Below are 15,799 nucleotides of genomic sequence, written 5' to 3' on the forward strand. Positions count from 1 at the left end.
GAGTCGAATGCAATTTTGCTTTCGATTGTGTAGCGTATTGTGGGAAAACTTGTTAAAATGTAAGTTGATTGCGATTATTTATTGTTTTATAGTAACCAAATAATAAATATATACTAATTTTGTTAATTTTATGCAGGTTGAAAGTCGTGAGTACCAAACAGCAATTAGAAAGGCTAGTTGCATTAATGGAAGAGAATCGACAATTCGCAAAAGGGATTTGCACCAAAGTTCAAGCAGCAAACAAAATTGAAGGAATTTACAACGGAGCTGAATTGCTTGGGACCACCAGTTGGAACGGCAGCAAAATGGATTAAGGTTAATAACGGTTTTTTTTTTGTGATGTTTATAGAAATACATTTTTATTTTCCCTTGGCAGGTATGGGCTGAAATACGTAGAGGAACTGAAATACATATTTTTTTCGAATGACGAATAATTGAATAAAGAAAATTTAAAACAAAAATAAAACAGAAACTGTAGCGTAAAGGTCTTTATTTAATACTCTTTAGATTTTTCTATAATATTCTAAGAATTTCATTTCTTATGTTTTCTGCTTCTCCGTTATTTGACTCCACTTCAATATCTTCAGCATCATCGTTGAGGGTCTCTTTAAAATATTTGGAATGGATTTGGCTCGGGTGCACTGCTGCAACTGGTTTGCTGTACTGGACAGTAGGTTCATAAACGCCTCTTTAGATAATCTAAAGTTCTTTAAAAATCTGTAAGGAAATACTTCTGTAATATTAAGTACGCCAACACATTTTGAAAATTCTAAACTTACTCAGTGGAAGCAATTTCTAGGGGGTTGGATGCGCCCCTCAACTGTTTTCTACTTCTAGCTAGTTCCACTAATCTTTCATCGTCCGATGAATCGTCGAACCACAACTCCGTTGTACTCATTTTCCACAAAAAATACTTTTTTTAACTTTTAAAAATGTTGTTAGCAAAGAATTTCAACACAATCGGTTTCTCTTTTATTTTTATTTGCTGTATCAGCTGAGAAAAAATTATCTATTGTAAATGCGTCGAGCGATCGAAATTCACAATAGTCCTATTCTTCAACGAATGAGCACCATAATACCAAATGAAAATTCGTTCGATCAGCACTTTCGACTACAGTCGAAGATCGAATGTTGCTCATAATAAGGGCCCAAATGTTAGCGTCTACTTTTTGGCTATGACTCTGCCTCACTCTGAAGACAGATATCGCTACTCGTTGCTCGACTAGTGAACTTGTTTGTTGCGCTTCTTCAGTTTTCCATGCGGGGAAGTTGCATGCACACATACAAACACATAAATACACAACATATGAGTTTCGATTTTAAGGGGTTATACGCAGTTATGACTTTCAAAAAAATCGATTTTTTTTATTGCATTTTTGTAATGTACATATATTCAAAAGTATACGCACGAAATTTGAAGTAGATCTAAGCAATACTTTCGGAGTTATACCTAAATATGTAGAGAATACCGCACTACGATTGAAATCAATTGCTTCAAAGTAAATTTGAAAATATACGTGGTATTTTTATTTGTAAGAGGGTGTACTAATACGAACTTTGCATACTGTATGTATATATTAAGTTTTGTCACCTACAAACCGCCAGTTTTAGCACAAATCGTACACAAATCACTTCTTGGACAAGTGACCTAAGGACCAGCCAACGTTTTATTTTACATGGGTTTCTGGCGTTACAAATAGTAACAAATTTATAAACACAACTTCACTTTTGTGCTATATACTCCACCTAGACTTAAGATGAAGTTAATTTAAGAGAAACTTGCACATTATTTGGAAATTTCAGATAAGATAATAAAATATGTAAGTGGTATGTAGGTACATATACATATGTATATATACATCTGTAAGTATGAATGTTTAAGTGGATGAAATTATTTTTTTATTAAATTTCAGATATAGCACAATTCACACGAACATATATATGTGTGCATGTGAATACACCTATTCATAAGAAAAATGTATAAAACCCCCGGAATCATATTTAGGCCAAGCATTACACAGAATACGGGCAAAACTAAGAATGAAATAAAGATAGCCGGAAATGCTAAATAATATGAAACGTGATAAACAAATATGTATGTACATATGTATTGTATGTACATGTTGTACCTACCTTAAATATGTATGCCGTAACGTTATCTGCAAAAAACGAAAAAAAAATTCAATGCAAAAATTTTTCAAACTGATAAGAGGATTTTTTTAGATTTAAAATAGATTGGCGTTATTTATATAGACAATCGTATGAGACTAAATAAGGAGGTTTTAATTAAGATATTCCAGTCTATGATGAATGCCACATTTAGATCATGAACATTTTACATCTTTACTTTTCTCTTTCATTAAATGGCGCATTGAAATAATGCCTCATATACAAATAACATAATTTTTTGTGAGCAATTTTTTTATTTTTTAAGTTAAGTTTCAAACAATGTCGAATTTTACAACTGTTTGCATGTGCTTTAAGGGGGTCTTCTGGTCTCGAGGCCCTGAAATGAAGGGTTTTTTTGGGGATTGATTGTGACAAATCCTGTGAATATTTTTAAAAATTTTTTTTTTTATTTTAAAGGTACATGTCTTGGCTTTTAAAAAATGGTTTTGACTTTGAAAAAAATTAACACCCGCGACCTTGAAATGGCGCTGAAGACGTCCACCTCCAAACGAAACAGGTCTCCATTTTGGTCACGGTTTTTCCACCTGGGTAATCAGAAAGCAAAAATTAGATATGCGTTGTCTTCAGAGTTGCCCTGGTTAAGTTTTCTCGTGACAGATTTTTTTTTTTTAATTTTTTTCAAAAGTTATGCAACAATTTGCAAAAAAATTTTTTTTTGCTCATTTTTTGAACTTTAAAAGGTTATAAAAATGGAATGAAAAAGAATTTCAAAAATCGTACACGGGGAAACTTAGCGGTAAGTTTTCCGAACCTTTTAAGACCAAAACCATTGAAATCGGAGTATAACTACTATGAAAAGTGTGACCAAAATGCTTAAAAAACACGATTTTCGGGGAAACGCGTTTAAAGATAAAGTTTATGATGAAAACGGCCGGAGGAGGGTACACTTCGGTGCCCAGAAAAATGTGAAAAAATGCGATTTTCAAAAAATCCTTTCTGTGGCGTATTCTCGCATACACATACAACAAAATTATGCAAAAAAAAAAAATCGATTTTTTTTTCGCTGGAGACCAGAAGACCCCCTTAAAACTTCTTAGTTCATACTTGAATCTAAAATTTAAAAATATACTGCAAACACATATAATTTTTTACTTTAATAGTGTCATGCCTCAAGAAACCAAGATGTCGAGAAAAATGGCTTCAAAGTTTTCAATTTATCATTCACATTCAATTTATCAAGCACGCGAAAATCCGAGCGAATATAAAGCGATTTTTTTAAAACATGATTTTAAAACCTTACAAACACTTGCCTTTGTGTTTTGAAAACTATTACTCTGCCTACATACATTGAAGACATCAAATCGCTGATGAAATAAATAAATATGTACATATGTACATAATTAGCGCGTACACTTCTATTGGAAAACGCCTCTGCCGCAGAAATTCAAGCCTAGTGACAGAATTATTATCTTTTATACAATACACATATGTACATGCATATGTATGTATTGATCTCCTTTACTTATATTTTCTTTGCAAAGTTCATACATGGATGGTTGTGGCTGTTTCATTTTTAGCAATATCAACATCGATTTTTCAATATACATACATATTTATATATCTACAAACATACATACATGCATACATATTTATTAATCATTATAATTTTCGTTAAAGCATCTTTTTTTCCTCCCCAGGAAAGTAAAAAACTTACAAATTAAAGCAGCTAGAAGCGCAACAGCTGCCTACATTTGCAATGAAAATACAGTAACAGAGGCAGCAGCAACAATACCTATGATAAACTGTGGTAATAGCCGAGTTGCATGCAACCACAATGACTGTAACTGCAGTCAGAGCACCCGAGTAGTATTCGCAGTCGATAGCAGAGACTGACAATATGTCTTTGTATTCATGTACATATATGTATGTATATAAGTAATTTTATACATATATATATGTATGTATATAATACTAATGCTGCCACTCAAAATAATTCCTCTTAAATATTCAACTAAAAAACACACGTCGAAAAGCGGTTTAGGTTAATAATAATTAGAAAACGGAAAATTTGAATACATTGGAACCCCTCTGAATTCTCTTAACTTTTCAAGCCAAAACGTTGCCTGTGAGCTATGAGTAAACGAATTAGAATAACTTTTATGAAATGAACCAAGAGGTTGGGTCTAAGTATCATTCGAAAGCTGTATGTATATGGCAACGCCAGTTAATGCAGTATTTTATCTACATTCTGTGCTTGTACAGGACACACAAGCATACACACTACAGCAGCAGTCGCCTACGTTCAGGAATGTGAGTGTATTCGGCCGAGGAGTGTGTCTGTGTATGTATCAGGGCAGTGCAACGACCTGTGAGAAAATAGCAACAGCAAAAGTTGTAGCGCATCTGACACGTCGTTGTAGTGACACATCACACAACAACAATGTCAGCTACACCGTCACTGGCTTCATCATCACTACAGATCACACCACCGACTCTGTTTAATTGGATCATCTGATTACAGGGATGCTTCGGACAAAAGCAATAACAACCATAAAGTTATTCGCAGGCTAATTTATACTTGCCTGAACTTCTTAAGAAAGTAAAACAAAATTAATCCCGAACTGCAACTCAATATTTATTTATTATCTGAAGTTCCCTCGAAATCTTACTAGTACAATGCAAAAATATGTCAGTATGTATAATATATTGAAATACAGTTTACGCCGTAAAACCATTTAATCAAAACAAAAAAATGTTCGAACTAGGTTTTGAATATTCAAACTTCGTTAAGTATAAAATATGCTTTTAAGTACCTCGGCTTCAATTAGTGCATTCAAGAAGTAAAATTTCGTACAGTGCATAAAATTTCAAAATGGCAAAATCATTTAAAATATTGGAGTTTGAAAATGCACCAAATAAATCGAGAGGCAACAGCACAACAAAGCGAGGGGCTGCAAACTAAAGCGCTAAGTAAAATGGAGAATGACGCCATTCGAGAACAAGGGTGAATTACAATGAAGCGAAAATAAATGACACAAAAAGGCTAAACCGATTTTGGGGCAAAAATTTCATTTCTAAATGTTTAAAGGAAAACTTCAATACCCGTAATTGATGGGAAATTTAAGCTGTAGGTATTAAAGCAAGCGATGGATTTTTAAGTTATCTTTCTTATACATATACATACATATAATTCACTATTCGATTTCAATTAATGATCTATAGGATAAATGTACGGTTCTACAAACGTCTCACTGTAGATGTAGATAATATTATAAGAAATTAGCATTAACACTGCTTAGGTTCTATCAGTATAAATATTTACAATAAAACAAGTGAGAAATTTGTCATTGTCTGTCGAGGAGTGACCGCTATTTGAAAAAACTTGTTCTATCAATAGGTATTTCGTACCTGAGCTTTCCCGAATGGTAGTCACGCAACAGCCCATTCGGATACGGCGGCTCGTTGTATATCACGTGTCGATTAGTGTAAAGAAATGTTGAAGAAATTTAGCCGCGGTGGTTCAAATCACGTCTATGACATTGTAACAGGTAGCGAATCTTGGATCTATGGATTGGATCAAACCACAGTCGACATATGGATGTCCCATAGATGTCCATGGATGTCCCATAGAAGATGAGCTTAATTCAATAAAAGTTGTTCGCGGAAAAAGCATCTGAAAGCAAATGGTCGGCTGTTTTTTCGAAAAATCTGGTCATGTCGCAACTGCTGACGTCTTTAAACAGCTCGTGGATTGACTTCCAAGGATAATATTTTAAGAAACAATAAAACCATTTTTATTAATATATATTTTACTGTTTTCATTATTGGGCGCAAAATATAAAAGCAATCGTCGTTTGTACGTCGTTTCCCACGCTGTTTTAATCAAAAATGCAATCAGCAGCAGCAACGAAAGCAGAAACAACAAATCTTAAATGCAAACCCACAAATAACACGAAACAAAAAAAAAAGCTAAAATTGGTTGAGCAAAACTTATATCGCAAATCGCCAAGTATTTACAGCGTTTGTTCTTTAAGATTAACTATGTAAACATATAACATGTTCTTGTACTTATAGTATATACAGTTTATCAATAAAGTGTTTTTACAAGAAGAACACATCCTCTTTACGTTTTCTTTTCTAAAAAACTTGAAAGCTTTTTTCAGTTTCTTCATTTGTTATTTATTATAATTACTAACGGAAGATGAAATTAATGGAATGCATAATTCAATATAACTATAGAAGCAAGTGCCCAGGTTCGAACCTCCGGACATGAAGCATGAAATGATAGAAAACGTTTTTTCTAAGAGGTAATGGCAAATATCCTCCCGTTCGTTAATAGCTACATATATAGGCTACCAAAAGAATATATATAAAAATAAATAATATATTATTTACGTTTTTCTTTTTTTAATTAATTTTCTGTGTTTATCTTACCCTTCCTGATAAAAAATATTGTACACTTTAGCGAAACGTTGAAATGCGGGCATCTTTTGTTTTCAAAATTTTATCTTTTTTGTTAGCCATTTTATTCTAAATATTCTAGTTAACATAAAATAATAGATTAACAAAAAAACTGATAATCAAAGTAAGATATTTACAAAAGCAAGCGTAAAATCTAAAATTTCAAACTTGTAAGAACACTTTCTTGACCTACTGTGTGTACATATGTATGTAAAAAATGTCTGCAGTTGTAAACAAAATCAGAAATTAATGAATGTGTGCAGTTTTTTGATCACAATGGAATAGTATTGAGTTTATTACGAAACATAGCTCATATTGAGCTTGTGTACTCGTATATGTACTCCACTCTTATATGTATATATATTTTTTGGATGTAAGTACATACTATGCAAATATAATAACCAGCTGGTATTGCTGAAAATTAGTTTAACGTGGATTCAAAGGCAACGAATTGGTAATTTCCAATTACAGTCCTGCATATTCACTAACCATATTTTGAAGAGCATAATTATCCTATAAATTTTTATATACATACGTACGTATGGAAGTTTTCTGAGTAGTATAGTACCTAAGAACGATTATGGTGATATCCTACTTTTTCTACGCTCGAAGCAGCTATGGCGTATACAGTATAAAATTAGTATGGTTCCTTGCTGTGGAGGCTGAGAGTAGGCATGCGACCGCAAAGGGTTAATTAGACTTTCGATGTCTTAGACACGTGGAATTTTCTACCATTCTTCCACTTTTCAATGGAACATAGATTTTTGTACTGTTCATTGTATATACTTTATTTCATAGGAGCAAAACTCATATGTTTTTAGGTTTTTATAAAACAGTACAGCTCGAGATGTGCACCTATTTCTTTAAAGCATTGTTCTAACTGTTTCATAGGCGCCATACTCTTTCGGTGGTCTAGAGCTCAAACATTTAGGGTATTTTCAAGAATTTTTTTTTACAATACAAAAAAACGATATTTACATTTTTAAGGTTTTGTATTTATCTTCCCTTACATACAAAAAAAAAATATTTTTTTAACTTTTAATAATTTTAAAAATGGCGCTAAAGTTGACCCTCCCTAAAAAATGGACCTGAACGGTTTTGTCCATTTTAGCTCTTCTACTTATCTGAAACACACAAACCAAAAAAAGCTATGTCCCGTACTAGAATAAAAAAAATTGACAAAATGGCGCGGTTATGAACTTGACACTCTAAAAATCGTTTTTTTTTTTCAGTTTTATAATACGAAATAATTGAAATAATAATATGATTCTAGTACGATTCGGTTTTTTTTTTCACAACACCAGGCCGAAAAAAATTGTTTCGAGATAAATGAGTTTAAAGTTTGAAGCACAGGAGCGCGCGGACCGCTCTCTAGGTAGAGAATTGGCTGTAGAAGCTATAATATTGTAAGTTTCCTCTTGAAAATTCCACAGTATATTCTTAAGATACTATACTTTCAAAATATTGAAAAAACAAAAATTCGATTTTTTTTTATTTCTAGACCATCGATTTTGCTCAAATCTCGTTCTTTTTTCTCTTTTATTAAGCAGATATTGGGTGGCTAACTTTTAGTTTGTTATGACTCTAATTCATTATAATATTTTGCTCGAATTAAAATATATTATAAAATTTTTGTCTGCTGAATGAGAACCTTGCTGTTAATTCTTCAACGCTGTGGCTACATTCACCAGGCACCCGACCCAACTTACATCAAATCCAACAAAGTCGTAAAACCGTCGAAAACCGTCGTGTGTGTCGAAATGTGTAATATGTGTATCGGAAGTAAGTGCACCAAATGTATATATGGTATATTACTCACCTACTATTTACACATGAGGAAATAGATATGGAGTAGTTCCCTATGCATATAACGAGTTGAGCGACGTACTTTGGTCTAGTGTAATTTTGTTATCCCTGGCCGTGCTTCATCAAAACGAGGGCGTACGTACTTATTATCAAGCTTTCCCATGTTCTTTGAAGTGCATAAATTTCAAAAGGCACACATATAACCTACATGGTAATATATAATTCGTGTCAATGGAAGTCGTATTTTTCGCAAAACAGCGGTTGAAAGTAAAAAAAAGGCATTTTTGACGTTTTTTTCTAAATTATCAAAGTTTATTATCTTTTTTCTGGAACAAAAAATTTTTTTATATCGACATAAGATAAGTTTTCTGAAAGACAATTTTGTCACCTACATTTTAAGCCTAAATTTGTCTGAATCGACGAAAAATTGTAGAAGTTATAACGTATTATGTGAATGAAGACAATTTCATCGTTTGTCGTATATCCTTTTGATGAAGGTATACAATACGGTTTCGAACAAAAGTAAATCATGCCAGCCGGCGTATTGAGTCACGCAAAATAACTGTTCTTAGGCTCACTATAATTAAAAACAATATTTATTTCATACAAATAAATAATAATTGCCCATTTTACCAATTCCTGTTAAATAAGAGCTAGGTATGACCATTGGCGCCATATTTCTGCAAGTATAAATTTGTGCACGACGACATAGGGCTAATGAAGAATTTTGTGAAAGCTTTGGCAAAAAAACCGGAAAACACAGCCCTTAAATACTTGAAAACCAAGTTCCCAAGATAGTTAACAGAGAAAATCAAAGTGGGTATATTCGTCGGTCTACAGCTAAAGAAATTGTTAACGGACAATGCCTTGACAGTTCGGAAGCTAAAGTTTGGAAAGCTTTCCAAAAAGTTGTTCATGGATTCTTGGGAAACAACAGGAGCAACAACGACCGTCAAATTGATTCATACAATGATGAAATACTTTAAAACTATGATGAAATACTATAAAACGTACATACTCCAAAATATATTTATCATATAAATTGATTGGAAAATTATAGGAAACTTTGTTTTTGTTAACAGGTGCTCGCATGTCGTTAAAAATGCACCTACTTCACAGTCATTTGGATTTTTTTCCTCCGAATTTGGGAACTGAAAGTGATGAACAAGGCGAGCGATTTCATCAAGATATTGCTACTATTGAAAAGCGTTATAAGGGCTTTTGGGATCAAGGAATGATGAGCGACTACTGCTGGATGCAACTTCGTGCAACATAAAAGAAGAAGTTTGAGAGTAAAACCGCATTTTCGTCCTCAAACATAGCCAAGTCAAAAGCTGAAAAATCACACGTGTTGACTTTATGGGTCATAACTTCTACAATTTATTTACGATTCAGACAAACTTAGCTTAAAATGTAGGTGACAAAATTGTCTTTCAAAAACCCTATCTATCCATGTCGAAAATTTTTGTTCCAGAAAAAAGTTAATAAACTTCGATAATTTAGAAAAAGCGTCAAAAATGCCTTTTTTTATCTTTCAACAGCTGTTTTGCGAAAACTACGAGTTCCATTGACACGAATTGTATATTGCCATGTAGTTTATATTATATGTGTGCTTTTCGAAATGTATGCACTTCAAAGAAATGGCGCGCACTGTTTTCGAGATTGCAGGCGGTTTTGGGGGAATATCTCGGAAACCGTTCTTTGAAAAAAAAAAATTCATTTTTGGTTTCAGCGACCTCAAATTAGTTAAAAAAACGCCTTTTGGTCGAGGACCAAACTAGTGTAATGTAGAATGTTGAGTATGTAGCAGAAGGGATATTGCTCTGCTTCAGTTCATTTAGTGCCCTCTTGTTTTTACATATTTATTATGCAATTTGAAATGATAATTTGAATTACTGAACACGCCTTTTGTTTTGTATTTCAATTGTAAGATATTTTTGGCCCAACTTTTTTCTACAATATGCAAATCAGGTTTTTGGCAATACAAAATAGGTTTAGTGAAAACAGTGATCGGATGTGAATATGTATATTATCTCCAGGGTTTACGGGCTTAGCAGCTAATATGTATACTCTTGAACCGAATCAACTGGTGTTGAATGAAACAAGAGGACCTTAGCTCCTGAATATTTTAAGTGTGTTTAACAAAACTTGCTTGAAAACAAGTTTCCCAACTTCTTAACTCCTTTTTAATGTGTTGCTTTCATTTCTTTGCGTACGGATACTTTTTCTGGCAAGTGTATGTAACCAAGCAATGAGAATTCAAATAGGGCGAGAGACAAACACAGTTGCCAGTGTAGTCCATGTAAAAACGAGTTGTAGAGCAAATTCAGTGGATGCAAATTTAAAGACAAAATTAACCCTCCACCTACGTTGCTTCCTACACTATCTGAATCTAGATCTCTTCTTTTGAACCACACATAGTTTTACGACTGCAGAAGAGATTTCAACTAGTCAATCAATACTTTTGGTTTATTTTGCAATAAATTAAGTCCAAAATACACATGGATGTGCCCATTTGCACCCGGCTGCTTTTTTTCTTTAGAAAATACTACATTTGTTGAAAATCGTTAAATACCTTGTATACCACAAGCGTTACAGCAATCCCAATTATGCATGGATGTATAGTATGTGTGTAAGAGTGCATAGGTTTTTTTGCCTGAACTTGTTTTCACTGATAGAAAAGTGCATTGCTGTTGCCGTTGCTGGTCGCCCACTGTGCGAAGCACCACACCAGGATGCACTGCGAACACGCACTTACGCACATTAGGGCGGGTCAATTTGTTCTTAAAAAGTATAGCCGACTTTGTTTCGGGAACCGAAGTATTCTACTGACAATTCTACAGAAAGAAGTCTATGGAAGCATAAATCTTAAATGGATTTGGAACCTCTTTACTTTGATGTTTAATTTGCTCAAAACTCTTCGCTAGAGGGCGTAAAATTACAAAATTGATCCAATTTGACTATTTTTAAATAAATAGCTTTTATTTTATTTCAAATTATTAAATGGATATATAAAAAAGTATAGAAATTATCTGATAAAAATCTTTCATAAAAAATTATGTTCATTATAATTCACTATATTTTTACCTATGAGACAAAAAGATTCTTTAAGGATTAGTAAAGTAAGTAAAATTAGCAAAGCTTAAAATTTTTATAGATTTTTCCATTTTGAATAGCGTTTTAAACTATATTTAATTATGTTTTTATCGAGTTATAAATTATTAAAGTCCAAAGTATGATACAACGGATTAAAATGAACACCAAAAATAGTTGCCAAAAAATTCTACTGTAAGTCTCTTAATACAGCAATTATCAAAATTTAACCTAAGTCAATGAAGTCCATTTTGTTCTTACATAAAACTGTCGAACACATAATACATATGTATATCTAAAATCGGAGGTTTACATAGTTTCCAGAGTTTGTATTGTGCAGTGTAATTATATATATATATACAGTGCACTCGCGATAACTCGAACTAATTAAAACAGGCGCTGTTCGATTTATCGAATTTGTTCGACTTATCAATTGAGTGTGCTATGTTAAAAAAACAGTCATCGATATCGATTTTTCGATCGATTGTTGAAAATGGAAGCCAGTAGAAAATTTCTGTAGTATAGTTTCGTTATACGAATTACATTTTGGTCCATTGGCTGGATCAATGGTGTCACATTCGGCGGCATAAACATAGTTAAAATTAAACCATTCGATTTCGTTGGGATGTGATGGGGCATTATCAATTAGAAGAAGAGCCTTCTCAGGTAGTCCCCCATCTTTCAAATATTTTCTTACCTAAATATTAAAGTCATTTAACTTGGTTAAAAAAATTGTTTTAATGAATCTGGATTTTACCTGCGGCACGAACGAATTATGAAACCAGTCTTTGAAAATCGCCGAAGTCATCCAGGCTGATTTGGAATTTTTGTACTCCACCGGACAGTTAAAATTTTTGAAAACACGAGGATTTCTTGCTTTGTCAATAACGAGAAGTTTAAGCTTATGGTTGCCGGTAGCGTTAGTGCAAGCCATAAATTGCCTTATCTTTCTTTTTTATAAGACTTATGGTGGACTTGGCTACCCCATATTCCTTCGCTAGAGAAGTAACACTACGTCCACGTTTAATTTTGTTAAGGACTTCAGCCCTCTCTTTTAATGTTAAACACTTCAACCTTTTACTATCCATTACTCACGTGCACTGATACACTACAAATGACAAATTTAAAGCAATTTGGTCAATGCAAGATGTTGTTCCCAGAAAACTAACGGGATATTAACGCCGAAATATTCATATGGACAATTCACTAATATACATATAATTTATATACATATACTATTACATATGTATCTATGTACAAAATGTACATGTTTGAAAAGAATGTGTGTACAAATAAATTTGTTTTTTTGTTCGAGTTATAGCGCTTTTTTATTGTTCGAGTTACAAAGAAGTCAATAGGGGAAAAAATGTGTTCGAGTTAGCACGTCGTTCGACTTAGCGGCTATTCGAGTTACCGCGAGTGCACTGTAATTATATATATATGTATATATATATTATATATATATAACTTGGCGCGTACACCCTTTTTGGCTGTTTGGCCGAGCTCCTCCTCCTATTTGTGGTGTGCGTCTTGATGTTGTTCGACAAATGGAGGGACCTACAGTTTCAAGCCGACTCCGAACGGCAGATATTTTTATGAGGAGCCGTAGCCGAATGGGTTGGTTCGTGACTACCATTCGGAATTCACAGAATCTCGGTGAATCTCAGTGAAAACACCAAATTTTTCTAATAGCGGTCGCCCCTCGGCAGGCAATGGCAAACCTCCGAGTGTATTTCTGCCATGAAAAAAGGTCCTCATAAAAAAAAGTGTAATTAGAAGCAGTTAAAAATACCATTACATTGGTTGTTGGGTCTCCTACATAATAATAAGCTGCCATTTTGTCATCATATGATGAATTGGAAAAATTGAAAACAAGTAGGCCACCGACCTCAACGGACACGTTGACACCACAGTTAGATTAATGTGAAAAACTCCAGCTTGTGACTGATGCCATGCAGTCGAGCGGAAAAAAATAAAGGAGACTCGAAATCAATTTGAGAGTTATGCTTCCATGGGCTTGTTTGTTCAGAATTTTCTGTAGATTATTTCAGTCGCCGAAACAAAGTAGAGAAAAATTCTAACCCGCCCTTGTGAACATGCCTCTGAATGTATTGACATATCATTTTAGCTTGGCTGCTGGCGCTTCTGAGGCTCTTTCCTGTTATTACATTCAGACATTTACGAGTTACATACATATTTCTATCTCTTTGACATTTTGAAATGAATTTGAATTTTGTGGCAAAAATTGAGAAAAGCAAACGACAATAAATGCTAGAAAATTATATAAATGTGTACGAATGTAACACATAGACACGTGTACGTGCACATACGCATGCATCCATATCTGCTAACCCATTAATCATTTGTTGTTGCTGTAGAGCAATTTTTGAAAAGCTGTGTACTTTTATAAACGCTTCTCGACATTAGGAAAAAAGGGATGGCGTTGGTGGTGCCCACGTTTAACAGCTTTTTTACTTTGTTACTTTCTCTTTGTCACTTATTGTGACTTTGATTTCGTACCAAAATTCTGCGGAGATTCCAAGCACGTATTATCCAAATTTCAATCAACTCCGAAGGGCGATAGTTTTATATACTTATGTATGTACATACATACATATAAGGAATTCAAAATATTTAGTTTTACTGATCGTACTTACAGATTTGCAACTATAGTCAAAAATTTATGATATGATTTGTGTTGTAATTACACAAACATTTTTGTTTTAAAGGAACAACCCTTAAATACGGGCGATGCATGGCTTTTGACAAATAATCATGTATTTAGAGAGCATAATTTTTTTTCCTTAACCGTGAAAAGCGAGACTGATATACATATGTATCAAAAATGCAGGAACTAAAGTTCAAACCTTGGCATAAGAATCGAATGGTTTATTAGGTAAGTTGGTAGTTTTACTGATTAGTTTTTTATCCCACTTTGGTATAATAAAGTGCAAGTTTGAAGTGACTTTTTGAAATTCTTTTGTTGACGGTGTGGGTGTCTTCATATATACATACATACATACATATACATATATCCTCTTTGGTAATGTATGCACTGCATACTGCGGGGAATTCCTGTTTGCATGAGAACGGACACTTTTTCTGTTTCGTTGAAGTGAAGTTTTTTATTTTTGTTTTGTAAAATTTAGTTTTTAGAGATGTACTTAGGAAAAAATGTATAAAACTGTAGAAAAATTACCGTAATAAAATGTTTTAGTTTTTTTTGCACGGATACTTTTTCTGGTAAGTGTACATATTTATAGGCGATACGTATGGTTAATTAAATGCCACGAAATCAAAATATGTAAGTATTTCAAGCCAAATACATACAGCGTTTTTCAATAGGTGCGCTTCAACTTTTTTCCGATAGGGAGGGCGAACGACGCAATATTATTTATTTTTCGATTGCAAATCGTGCAAATTTTTTATGAAAATAATCGTTCTGTTGCTGCTACTTTAAGAGCAAAAATCATTTTCAGTGATGAAGCTCACTTTTGGCTCAATGGCTTTGTCAACAAGCAAAATATACGTTACTGGGCAGAAAGCAATCCACACGTGATTCATGAGGCACCATTGCATCCCGAAAAAATCACTGTTTGGTGCGGTTTACATGCCGGCGGCGTAATTGGCCCATATTTTTTCGTTGACGAGAACGATCGCCACGTTACTGTGAATGGAAATCGATACCGCGACATGATAAACGATTATTTTTGGGCGCAATTGAATGGTATGGACTTAGACGACATGTGGTTTCAACAGGACGGGGCCACAAGCCACACAGCACACGCTACAATTGATTTGTTGAAGAGTAAGTTCGATGAGCGCATTATTTCCAGAAATGGACCGGTCGAATGGCCGCCACGCTCGTGTGATTTGACGCCTCTAAACTATTTTCTTTGGGGTTATGTGAAGTCATTGGTCTACAGTAACAAGCCGGCGACGATTTGTGAGCTCAGAGCCAATATTGAACGCGAAATTGCTGGAATTTCGGCCGATTTATGCAAAAGAGTGGTCGAAAATTGGGTTCAACGATTGGACTTCGTAAAACGTGCACGCGGTGGTCATGCAAAAGAAATCGAACTTCATACTTAAATGTATATCTTCAAACTCAATAATAAAAAAAAATTAGTTAAAAAAGTCAAACCGTTTGTGTTTTATTAAAAAAAAAAAGTTGAAGCGCTCTTACTGAAAAACGCTTTATGTCAGTTCTAAAAGTATTATTGTAGATTATAACTAAAGCTTCTATTTTTGTTTGACACGCTTTGACCTGTTTTGCAGGAACAGCAAAAAATGGAAATCAATCGCACGA

At 33.7% G+C, this 15,799-nt stretch overlaps 1 protein-coding gene across 3 annotated transcripts in view; it reads right to left on the reverse strand.

The window, feature by feature from the left end:
• The window catches only part of LOC128868345 (neurogenic protein mastermind), a 204,116-nt gene that overhangs the window by 176,476 nt on the left and 11,841 nt on the right, over positions 1-15,799 (reverse strand). For 2 of the 3 annotated variants that reach the window (XM_054110331.1, XM_054110333.1), the window contains exon 2: positions 2,134-2,159. The exons of the other annotated variant lie outside the window; for it this stretch is intronic. The gene's annotated coding sequence lies outside the window, so the exon portion shown is untranslated. The remainder of the gene's footprint in view (positions 1-2,133; positions 2,160-15,799) is intronic. 3 annotated transcript variants of the gene reach the window in all.

Source organism: Anastrepha ludens, chromosome 6 (assembly GCF_028408465.1).
Source record: "Anastrepha ludens isolate Willacy chromosome 6, idAnaLude1.1, whole genome shotgun sequence".
NCBI classification, from domain to species: domain Eukaryota; kingdom Metazoa; phylum Arthropoda; class Insecta; order Diptera; family Tephritidae; genus Anastrepha; species Anastrepha ludens.